Source organism: Drosophila miranda, chromosome 3, assembly GCF_003369915.1.
Source record: "Drosophila miranda strain MSH22 chromosome 3, D.miranda_PacBio2.1, whole genome shotgun sequence".
In the NCBI taxonomy this organism is placed as follows: domain Eukaryota; kingdom Metazoa; phylum Arthropoda; class Insecta; order Diptera; family Drosophilidae; genus Drosophila; species Drosophila miranda.
In genome coordinates, this window is record NC_046676.1 from 20,380,107 (window position 1) to 20,392,416 (window position 12,310).

Below are 12,310 nucleotides of genomic sequence, written 5' to 3' on the forward strand. Positions count from 1 at the left end.
AGAACGATTCCAGCTGAAATACCCGCCAAAGAGGAGTGAGCGAGAGGCATAATAACTGAGTATTTATTTTTTTGATTATTTCCAAGCCCGAACCGAAGAAGCAGAGAGAACCGTTACGATGGCGACAAAAATGTGGTCACAATTGCAATCAAAGACACACGTAAACGTAACGGCGAGCAGCGAGCAGCGGGCAGCAGGCAGCAGGCAGCGCTGCTTCAAACATGTTGCATGCAACCAATCTGCGCGATCGGCTCGAAGATCGCAGCCATGCCGAACCATGCCGGCGCTGCCAGCTTTCACTTCGTTTTTACAATTTTTCAATTCGTTTTTGGCGCTTTTCACTTCGTTTTTGACGCCCGATCCCAACGGTTCTTGGGGCTTGGGGTTCTTCATAAGTGCTCTTGCACATCGTGGACGGCCTGTACCTACATGTGTAGATATTTTTTTTTTTGACGCGCGGGCGTTATTGTGCATATTTCCGGTGGCCGAAAAATAAGAGGAATAACAGCTATACGATAAAGCTATACATTTCCAACAAATCGCTCACAAACACTCGCATCTCCCATGTTCTGTGTGTTTGTTGCGTGTGTGTGTGTGTGATCCACTCGTAAAAATAATAATAATTGCATTTATCGGGTGTCCGACCGGCGCCAGCTTCAATTTAATTATAAATAACATCAACTTAACTAAATAGCGCCATCGCTTCCACACTCTTTCGAGATCAGTTCCAGTCGGCAATACCAGATGTACAACACACACATGCACGTGTGAACATGCGTGTGTATACATAGTTCTGTATACTTTCCAACGTTTTTGCTTGAAAGAGTCCAAGTAGGCGTTGAGGCAAACCTCGTCCCTCTTCGCGCTCAGCCTGCTATCGTCTCGTCTCTCAGGGAGCATCACGCGCGCCGGTACAAAGTTAAAGTTTACTTACACACACGCTTGAACAACCTTCGTAGTACTTAATGGATCCCGTTTGTCAACCCACTTCTGAGCCAAGGGAAAAATCAATACATTTCAAGGCCCCCTTGCTTTGGCGCAGACCCAGACGCCACCGAAGATAATCGCAACCCAGCCAAAAACCTAAACCGATTCTAAAAAAAAACGTTCGAAGAGAATGAAAATACATTACTTCTTATCGGGGAACTGGGGACAATGTTTCAAGGTTTTCGAAAACTGGGAACTTTGAGCCGGCGCACACTCGATAATAATTAACAAGAATTCTCGGCAATAAATATGTACATAAAAGAAGAAAATACAAAAGAGGGAAACACAGTGCGGTGACGAAAACACGTTTTGCTATTCGCAAGGACATCTGTTCACATCTTACCGGGCAGCATTAGATCCTTTAGATACCTCTAATACTGTCAGGTAAAGATGTCGTCCGTGTCCTTATCCATCATAGATCCCAAGAAGAGCAAACAAGGCGTAAAAAACTAGTTTTTCAATTGTGCGTGTAGAAGCCCGAAAAAGAGATCACATCACAGCGGAAGGAAGGAAGGAGAACACGACGGACCAGAAAGAGAGAGAGAGAGAGAGCGAGAGCTGCTGGATGTCGATGTGGATAAATGAACAGGCAGCAGAGAAATGGTCATAATTTTTTTTTTTGCAGCATCAGCAACGACAAGACACGACGCGACGCGACGCGTTTTGTGATGACATCAGTAAGAGACAGAAAAAAAGAGAGGGAGAGAGGGAGAAATACATATCTGTACTCGGCCCCTCTTCTGTTCGACGGTCGACCGGCGCCGCCCATGGGAGAGTGGTGGGGAGAGGAGAGTGTGTGTGCAGGTAAACCTTATAGAAAGAAGACAACGTGGTCGGAGGAGCGGGCAGAAGAGGAACCAATAAAAAATATATTTTATGGTTCCGCTTCTTTTTTTCGTTTTGCGTTTCGTTTCTTAATTTCTTCTTTTCAGCATTTTAGTGACAAAAATTCACTTTTTATGATGCCATTTCCCTCTTTTACCCCTCCCCACCTACTCCGCGATTTACGATTATAGCTAACTATCCGAAGCATCAGGTTGGGTTTCATTTTTTCCCCTGTCTATGTTAAATGTTCATAATCCGAAATTATAGAAATGTGAAACCAGAAACTGAACGGACATACTCGTCCATAATCAAAAAAGAAACAAATTAAATGCTTGCAAATTGCAGAAGCGTGATCAAATCGAAAGAGAAAAGCACGGCTTTTAGGGATATTTCATTGGGTTATGGTCGCCGGAATTTTAGGATATGATGTACCTGTTCAGAGCACCGTGCAGATGGCATTATGTGTACAATAAATATAGCAGCTGCAAAGTAGCGCAGAGCAATCACTGCAAAGCAGCTGCCTCGTTTAGCAAGTACTGATCGATTTCCCTTTTGTGCTGGTATTCTTCCGTTCGTTGCAATTCTCTGCATTCGATTCACGCCTTTGCTGATAAGGTACAGCATTGGAGGCTGATCTCGCCCCGAGACCTGCACTATCCTCGCTTCTCTTCTACACATTTTACTGTGTGTGTTTGAGTGTGCGCTGTAAAGGCAAAAACAAATACCAGTGCCGGCAAACACAACCGGGGCTATTGTCAAGAGTGACCAGAGTAATGTGGCTATGGGGTCTCTCAAGGAGGGGGGAGAAACTTCGTAGGGGAGATATATGACCCACAAGCACACTCGTAATGCACACCAAGGAACAGGGCTCGTAAAAGCGTTTAGAGGCTTTTAAATTTTACAGTTTCTTGGCACAGTGGTACTCATGTTTAATGTAGTTAGTGTTGCTTGGGCGCTTGGCTGGTTGGTGACGGTGGGGCCCCTGTGGTAAAAGGGGGTTAATCTAATCAGGAAAACAAAAAATGCGTTAGCTGCGGTCGTCTGGTGGAAAAGATCCCCAATGGCGGAACCGAACGAAACGAAACGACCAACGTAACCAGAACGAATATAACACCTGTTAATGAACTTAGGAGCGACTCTAATGAAATACACATACACACAAGTATACCAAGGTCTGCCCCTCTGTATTGCACCCCGTAGAAATAATTGCAGGACCGAAAAAAACCCTTTTGGAGTCTTCTAATTAAAGATTCTATAAATCTATTGAATCAGTGGAAAGCTTCTTACCTACCGCCGCAGAGTGATTCTCCCCCTGATAATGCATTCGATTCATTGCTGATGCTCTGACTTCCCCTAAGATTTCTAAGATTGAAGTATTTACAAAGAATTTTCTTTAACCCTGCACAAGGTGACCGGCAATGCAGACAACATTTACAAATAATCAATCTACCGTTGTTGTCACCAGACAGAGCCGCTGGCCAAGCCCTAAAAGACTCTTGGTATTTCATAATTCGGTTGAGAATATTCCAAGCGGTCTAACGGTCAAACCAGCGGCAGAAAAAGGTGCCAAGTCAGCGCAATCGTGCGACAATTTCACAAGCAACAATCATCGGCCAATCTAAAATATTAAATCAGGCAATACTCGATAGGGCAGCACTTCAAGCCCGAGCACTAAGGCCGAGTGCTAATCGAAATTGTGACCAGAACACTTGTGGTATCCATACACATGGCCGCATGATAATGCCACATCCCAAACCACTCCCCAGCTGAAAAACCAATAACGATCGATTCAAATGCAAACAAAGCCAAACAATTCCAACCGGCAAACCCATTGACAGTCAATTCCATCGATGGCTCGAGGGGAAAACGTTGAAATGAATTTCTCAAATCTGACATCTGATTCTGCAACAGAAGCATGTGGCTCCATAGACACAGGCACTTGAACAGTCTGTATAGAAAAGGCTTTTGCAAATTCTTGAGAACGAACCCTGTGTCTATGACCAATGGTAATCATCTTGGAAATCCATCGATCGGTTCAAGGCAATTCCACTATCTTCGAGCAGGTGAAGCGTCGTCAGAGTTGAGAAGTCTAGTCCGAGTACGAGTACATATTGTACGAATATATGCAGAGGAGCAGTATCTAATCGGGGGTTGGGGCTAGAGTATCTAATCATGGACGACGGACCGCAAGTGCGTGTAGAGAGTATCTAATCATGTGTGTGTGTGTGTTTTTCTTTCTAAGACCAGGCGTATGCGGAACCTGTACTATATTTCTCGGCGATTAGATCCAGCGATTCCCGAGAAAAAAGATTGTACGAAATAAGAGCAGATCTAATGGCTGGAATACGGAAATAGAGTAACTAAATTCGATAACTGACACACTTATAACTGTCTTATGGCACAATAACTCTCGTCTGTATCGTATCTGACAGTCACCCAAACAAAAAATCTCCACTACCGTATCTCGCCAGGCAACAGAAAAAGATACTACGAGTAGAGGGGCGCTGCCACTGAAATGAGCCCCAATCAAAATATTGAGCATGATTTATAAATGACGGACGGGGTGTAATATAATATGCCTTGACGTGTTAATAGAGCGGACCCAAAAGGAAAACGAAGGAAAAGAAAAGAAAACACGATGAACTGCCGCAGGGGAAAGTGGCAAAGGCGGAAAGGGGCAGTGAATGTGAATGGGCGTAAATCAATTAAAGGCTAACAAAGCAATCAAGCTCCAGATTCATATGGAACGGGTGAGGTGGCGGGAGCGGGGGCTTGTAGCGAGTCATGCTCCGTCACTCCTTGAACGGATTGTGTGTCACAGCAAGAGTTAAATTGCCCCAAAATGCATTCGATAGGCCCAGCCGGACTTCAACACTTCATCACCAGCAGCGCATTGGCTGTGTGTGTCCCCCTAATGAACCAAACTTGTAAGACGATTCCGAGAAGACTCCACTCTTGTCTTGGTTTAGCTCTTTTTCTCTCGTTGTGCATTAATTAGTTATACACTAATTTCCAATTCCGATTTCAGGCATGCAAATGTTAATTGACCACTTAAGTTAAAACTTCATAATGATCGTTAATAATACCGAGCGATCTCTCTGAAGGTAAAAAAACGATAGGGCAAGCAGGAGCAGAAAGTTGAGCGAACGCCGACAAACTGTAAGCAAAAGAACAGGTTCACAAACCTTAACTAGCCAAGTCGAAGACTCTTAAAAGATATGCACACACACACACACATACCAATACACATACACAGGCATTCATACGACTATAAGTAGTCAGAACCTTTCAGAACAGAGCTGTGCGCTGACGATGCGAGCATGTGGGAAATCTGAGAGCATAGAGGCAGCCCGGTCCGGTCCCTCTGAGCTTCAGGCTCTAACTGTCCGTTAATGATCTTTTCTGCTAGCTCATTTATTCAGCATCTACTTGCATACAGTATATAAATATGTATGTGTACACCCAGAAGACTCAAGATGAGAATATTGTACGGTTCTAGCTGAGACAGTATTCCAAAATGTTGTTTTGTGCCCAACAACAAAAGTTCACAGCGGTTAAAGGAGCAAATGGAACAATTCAATTTTAAAATTTCTAAGAAATGGGGGCTCAAAGATATATTAGCTTCCCCTCTAATGATATTCTATGCACCTAAGTACTTCTTTGAACGCTGTCAGAGGATTTTAAACCGCTTTTATGGAAAATTCAATTAACTGTAGTTCGGTTCAATTTAGAGCAGTAACTATAAAATAACTATTATCTTAAATTGATCAAACACTTGTACAGGTATAGGTACAGGAACAGCTAAGTGGTGCAGAGAGTGAAGGGGAGACCAGACTGATACAAAAACTGGATGGGAAAGAAATGCAAGCTCATGGCTCATAATCAAGGGCCATGAAAGCTATTTCCTGCCCAAGCTGATTGCATTGATTGCCCTCCAAACTGGAATGGAAATTGGACCAAACGGGGAAGGAGTCCGTCCGGCCGTCCGCCCGACCGTCTGTCCGATTCTGACTCGTGCCGGAGCCACTACCCCAAAAGAATGCACATGGAGTTTCCCGGCCTAGCGAAACTAACACTGCTCTCACTCACTCTCTTGGCCACAGGTAATTGAACGTTCTCCCCATTCTCCCATTCAGCGCAGCTACTGTGTGCAACAGTGGCTCCATGACACGCCTGCTCTTTAGCGATGGCCCTGGGAGGGGCCTAGGACTGGGCAATGTGCATCGCGTCGCATCGCATCGCATCGCATCGTATCGCATGGCATCGCTCCGCTGATTCAGCATCGTCGCTGGGGTGCATCAAATTAGCATTGTTCCCAGAGTCAGTGAGCTTTTTGCCTGGGCACTCCGAGACTGTACTTCGAGGCAAGAATAACCTTTAATTGGATTGAAGAATTTGAAATAAATATAAAATGTTTGTCATTCATGAAATACTCGTCGCATTTTGTTTATCTTGTATTCTCGCTACGCGCCAGCATAGATGGGATTGTGGGGGGAAAAAACCAACATTCAATTAAATAAATTACCCAACTACATATTGACATAACATACTCGCACTCGTATTGTGTGGACTGTAGACTATAGACTTTTGAAATTTCATTATCATAAAAGCATATTTCGTGGAGCTACGAGTACGAGCAGGCAGGCATTAATAACTTGGCCTGCAATTTGCATTCGTTATCCGAAACACATGGCGCCCGTACATACATACATATGTATGAACATATTTATGAATTGGGGCCACAAAAGCGCCACCTGGCGGGGCCACGCGTGTGTGGCTAATCGGCCCCGTCCGTTCGGGCTTGGTAATTAAAAAACGTTAACGTTTTCAGCCTGGTTATTCTATTTTAGCTCTCTTTTTTTTCCTTATTTCGTTAAGTTGAACTAATGGAATAATTAGCGTAAATGTTGCTGAACAAATTTCAGCTGTGGCACGACTATTGGTCGCCGCCCCATGGACGCCGAGTCCAAGGAAACTTGGATATATACTGTATTGGCTGGATGCTCCTGTCCATGCCTCCCCCGGCACACTGTTACTCAGTGAACAATTAGCCAAGACAAGAATCAACATATGGAGGCTGTTCAAGCCGTCATGAATATGCATGAACAGCTGATTTATAAGTGAACTCTACGCCCCGTCATAGCTGGGACTACAGACGCCTAACAGCCATCAACTATAACTATATGTACATATAAACTTAACACGTAAAAAATAATATAAATTTGCATAGAAATTGCAATGAACCTTAGCTCGCAAGTGGAAGAACAGCAAAGCAACAGGTTAATGGCAGCACTGGCCAACAAGCGAGCTGGTAGAGGGCAGAAGGGGAAAACCAGAAAGGAAGGCCTTATACACACACACACCCATTACGATTTAATATTCATAATACAGCGATGGGATTATATTTTGGCTTGGAATAACCACCATATGACATGGATAATATCCATATGTATCTGAAATATTCTCGTCCTCATATACTGAGCAGAAAGGAGCGAAGAACAATGAAGTATTGTGAATCCAAGGATTATTTCTAAGAATATTTACAATATTTTGATAGCTGTTTCAATAGTTTAGCGCTAAACTCACCGTTTCATTGCTGCTCCATTTTGCTGTTGCACAGTGTAATGGCTACACTTAGCGTTGCTGTACTCGTACTCGTACACATATTATTAGCATGACTGTTGTTGCTTTAGCAAGTGGTGGCAGACTTTTGAACCCGCGCAGCTGACTTGCCGGCCCACAAGTGCAAATTAAATGGTTAGTGGAGTGGGAGGGGGCGAAAGCAAAAATTTGTTCATTTACTTGGCCAGCAGCTACTGTTGGCCAGCCAGTGTACTCGCTTGCATTTGGCCATCAGATGCGAATTGTTTTTATTTTATTTTATTTTCCGCTTGTTATTTATAGCGCACCATTCTGGGGCAAGGGGGAAGAGTGCCAGGCAGGCCGCAGAGAGCAACAGAGTTATTAATGCTTGGAATTTTCATAATCGAAACGGGTTTCCGTTTCCAACCGGCAGAGGCAGAGGCAGAGGCAGTCAGGCAAGGAAGCACGCGCGTCTTGTCCATGCAGAGACGGAGACGGAGACCAGACCAGACCCAGACTCTCTCTCTATCGCTCTCTGGGCAAAAGCCAAGCATGGGTTAAGCTGAAGAAAGAGGGAGAGCGAGAGAGAGAGAGAGTGAGCAGAGTTCTGGCAATGGCAAGACAAGCACACGCCTTGCGCGAACAGGTGAAGCGTTTAACTGTACGTGGCTGGTGCAGAGGCTGCTGGCGGGGAGTGGAGAGTGTCCAACCAATTGGCCCGAGTGCTCCATGGCTGGACTTTGTATACTGTCAGACCTGCACCTGGGTACGAGTATACTCGTATGCAGAGGACGAAAGAAAAACACTTATGATCCGATCGCTAATTTGTTGAACTTGCAATTCTGCGATTGCTTTTCAGGATATTTCGCCTGATGCCAAGTTAAATCGCGGGGCTGCACTACGATAATGGAATGCTGGCAAAATACGATACCAATTGGGAGCAGGAAAGCCGATAGGCAAATCGATTATTATCGTTATATATCGTCAAAAATGAGATCGTCGCTCTCTGCTTATGCAAATTCTTAATAATCGCGTTCCTTCCATGGCGTCGCTTCGCGTCGGCTTTCACTCACGCAACATGCATGCTGCAACAGGTCGGTGCCGGTCCGAAAAAGCTCATTGCCCATGGCAATGGGATTGCCTTGCCGGGCTGCAGGTAAGGTAGGTAGCCCCATCCCCATTGCCATTGCCATTGCCAATGCCAATGCCAACCTGCTCGACGCTGCAGCACGATGGCCAAAGGTGTAATTTGCTTAAAAGCAGCGAACAAATAAAGGGTTTCAATGGCCCGACTCCACCGTCGGACAGACAGCCAGAGATAATGAATTGAAGAGCTGCAGCAGCAGGGGATAGAGTGCGGTGGAGCAGGAGGATGAGGATCAGTGACAAGTGCACGTTGTCCGCTTATGACGTCGGACGACAGCTGCCGTATTTTTTGACTGGCCCACGGACAGTCCATGTCATCCTCTGTCCAACCGCAACATCATCTAGGCCTCCGCATCCTGGTCATAGTTTTTAATTAAGTGCGTGTAGGTTTCAGCTTTGGCTTTTCCTCCCATCATTATTCTGCCTGCCTGCCTCCCTGCCTGCACTTGACTCTTGATGTGCGGCGACGCTTGGGCTCAGCAGCCAGGCTGCGTTCCCAGGAATGCTGAAAACTGATTAGGAGTTGCCTCAGAAATCGAAAATCAATTGGCGGAAGAGGAGGAGCAGTAGGAGGAGGAGGGCCTTCTGGGACACCGAGGACCCACAGCGGTGGCCCCAAAACTTTGGTCGGAAATCCATTTAAAATGCATGGATAGCAGAGAGCAGTATGGAAGGAGCTGGAGAGGCAATCAATTGCTGTGCGAGGAGGGAGGGAGGGAGAGGGGCTTCTGATAAATGCCCAAAGGCTGCCAAGCGCAACGTCGATAAAATAAATGAAGAAACCAAACGGCGCTAGCAGTGGGAGAGGGAGAGAGAGGGCGCGAAAGAGAGTAAGCAGAAGCTTATCGAAAGAACGCAGGCAATGAGAAAAGAAGCGAAAAAACCGAGCGGCGCTACTAGAGAGAGAGAGAGAGAGCGCATGAGAAGCTTATCGGAGGAACGCGGGGTGGAATGGCCAAGGAATTTATTCATAAGCATAAAAAAAGCCCAAGCCGCAACTCTTGGAACAGGTTCAACTTTGGATTCGGGTTCGGGTTCGGGACGACTCTGGCAGAGAAGGGGCTTAAGTATTTATTATTAAAAAAATCCGAATGCAATTGCGGCGGCTCGCCCAAGTGGTTTACGCCGCCACCGCCGCCACAGCCACAACCACTGCCAGACGATGGCCACTCTGCACGATAATCATGGGGTGTGAAAAATTTATGAACGCCGTCTTCTCGGTGCGCACGCGCACAACACAGCGCAGGAACCGCACTGCCGCACCGACCCTGACAGCATAATGAATATACAAATAAATGTTTATAAGTATGCTTAATCCCCAAGCGGCAGGCAGGCCGGAAGGGAACTCCGCCACGCAGCAACAAGTGGATCGGATCTTTGTGAACTTTCGATTTGTGGCTCCAACCGCGTGGATCGATGGATGGATGGTTGGATCGGCTTGAGTCATCAAACTGCTTAAGTGCTGTCAGACGTCTGGTGGCTAGCCGCATGCTCAGAGCATCTCAGATTTATGGCCTGTTAAAACGTCTGCCGCAAAGTGCCAGGCAATTGGTTAAGAGCTACAAGCCCAAGATACAACACGTCCGATAACAAAAGGGATCACACACACACACACATGGACACAAAGGGGGAGCTGGCCACATGTCCAAAAAAGGATCCACAAGGAGCAGTCGGAATCGCAGTCGCAGTCGCAGTCCCCGGCCCAAGTCCAAGTTCATAAATAAAAGATGGCAAAAACCAGACTCGAGAAAGGGCAAAACAATGGACCGCAATCGCACCGCAGCACCGAACGCTTCACCGGCCTTTGAATTGAAAACAAAACCCTTTAAACCCGGGAACTGCACTGCATCCGAGGCAGAGCTCAAATATGCAGACGTGACTTATTTAGGACAAATTGTGTGATTTACGTTTCGCAATAAAAACAATAATGGGAGCAGAATAAGTGGGAAAGAGAACGGATGGAGTGGGATAGGAGTCTGAAGAGGAAGTGGAAAGAATTCCTTGCATTGTGAGCACTCAATGAACTATTCGAAAAAGGACAGAGCAAAGGAATAATAGATGGATTAATATAATAAAGAAATGTGAAAGGAATTTGCCATTGGATTCTCCATACTTCTACGGCAGTGTTGTCGTTTAATTCTAGCTAAAACTTAAAATTTATCCATCTCAAATTAGCAGAAAGATCATATCTTAATCACCATAGCTTAGAAACATTGAGTTTTTGGCATACTCCCAGTTATCTTCCTTCAGGCCCTCAACAACGTCAATTGCTTCTCACGCTGAATCCCCAGTGAAGTCCTCATATGGCGATTGTCGATAAGAAAGGAATGAAAATGCTATAGGCAAAGAAATTGGACACCGTCGATACATGGACTAGGACAAGTGTCTACCCAGAAGATTATGCTTAAGAGGGAGAGGACATGCTTGACTTGCAAGAATCTGGGAGTGGAATGGGACCGGGATCCCAAAGAAGGTCAATGGTCCGCGTCGGGGTCGGACCGAACCAGGCGATGCCATGGATTCTTCGTCTTAGCTTGGGGTTTATGGTTTCTTATTTACGAGTTAGTCCCATGGCTATTTTGAATATTTAATTTTGTGACACTGACTCGATTCGGTACATCGGTCCCGAAAACTCTGAACCATAAGATACAATACTCCCCGACTCCACGCTATTTTGTTGCTAGAGGCATAATTAAAATTTATGGCCAATGCGCTTCGAGCCAATTCATTAGTCGCCTTCTAGACGCGGCCTAATTAAAAAGTTTCATAAATTTTCAGCCCCAGCCACCTGTTGATCATGGTCTATGAGGCCATGAGTGTCTGAGCGTGTGAGTGTGTGTTTGTGTGTATCTGTGACTAATTCCCCAAACTATAAAGTATGTTGAGAAGGGTCAAAGTTGACTAAAGTCAAGAAAACCATTGGGAATTTAGGTTTAAGAGAACGATGCTCTCTCTCTTCAGTAGGACTCTTCTGAGCGTTATTATAAATCCTATTCTCTTTTACAGCTCTTTTCAACTGTTTGCTATTGGAAATTAATGAGGAATATATATGTTCATATGTACAAATTATGATGGAATTGCCAAGCGGACACAGACAAGCCTGTCCAACTGCAACAGACCCTGCCTGCCCCTGCACCTGCCACAGACGTCATTAGCATGCAGGCAGCAATCCACAGAGCCAGCCAGAGGGAAGCGACCACTGCGATCGGTTGACAGTTGTCAAATCCACTTACGCTCTTCATGGTAAACACATTTTGACGAGCCTGCTGAAGGATTTATTCAAGTGCAGACAGACTAACAGACTAATAAGTGCGGTCCCCTCTCCACAGACATGTGTACGTACACCAAGAGTGTATACAAATGGAGCTGCAGCTACCTGTTTCTACCTGGAATACCCATTCAAATTTGTATTTGAATTCTTAACGGACAAAGCGGAGAGTCAAGTGGCTATAGTTCTATATATATATAGCTTCTAGAGGGATTGATATAGGTAAGGGATCCGAACGAGTTCCGTCTGACAGGGCTAAGGTAAAAGATGAAAGAGTAACCAGGCATTGCCAGGCCAGAGAGCAGACTGTATTGAAGATCACAGGCATTGCCAGAAGAAAAACGCTCAAGTCTCTTCAGACGATCTCTCTCAATCAAACAGTTCTTCTTCGAGGGTCCAAGGTGTTTGGCACATACTCGCACTCGACAAGTAAAGAAATACACCTGAGTGTCGTCCGTGAACGAACGGGTTTAGTCGAAACGGAACAGAATCGAGCCCAGT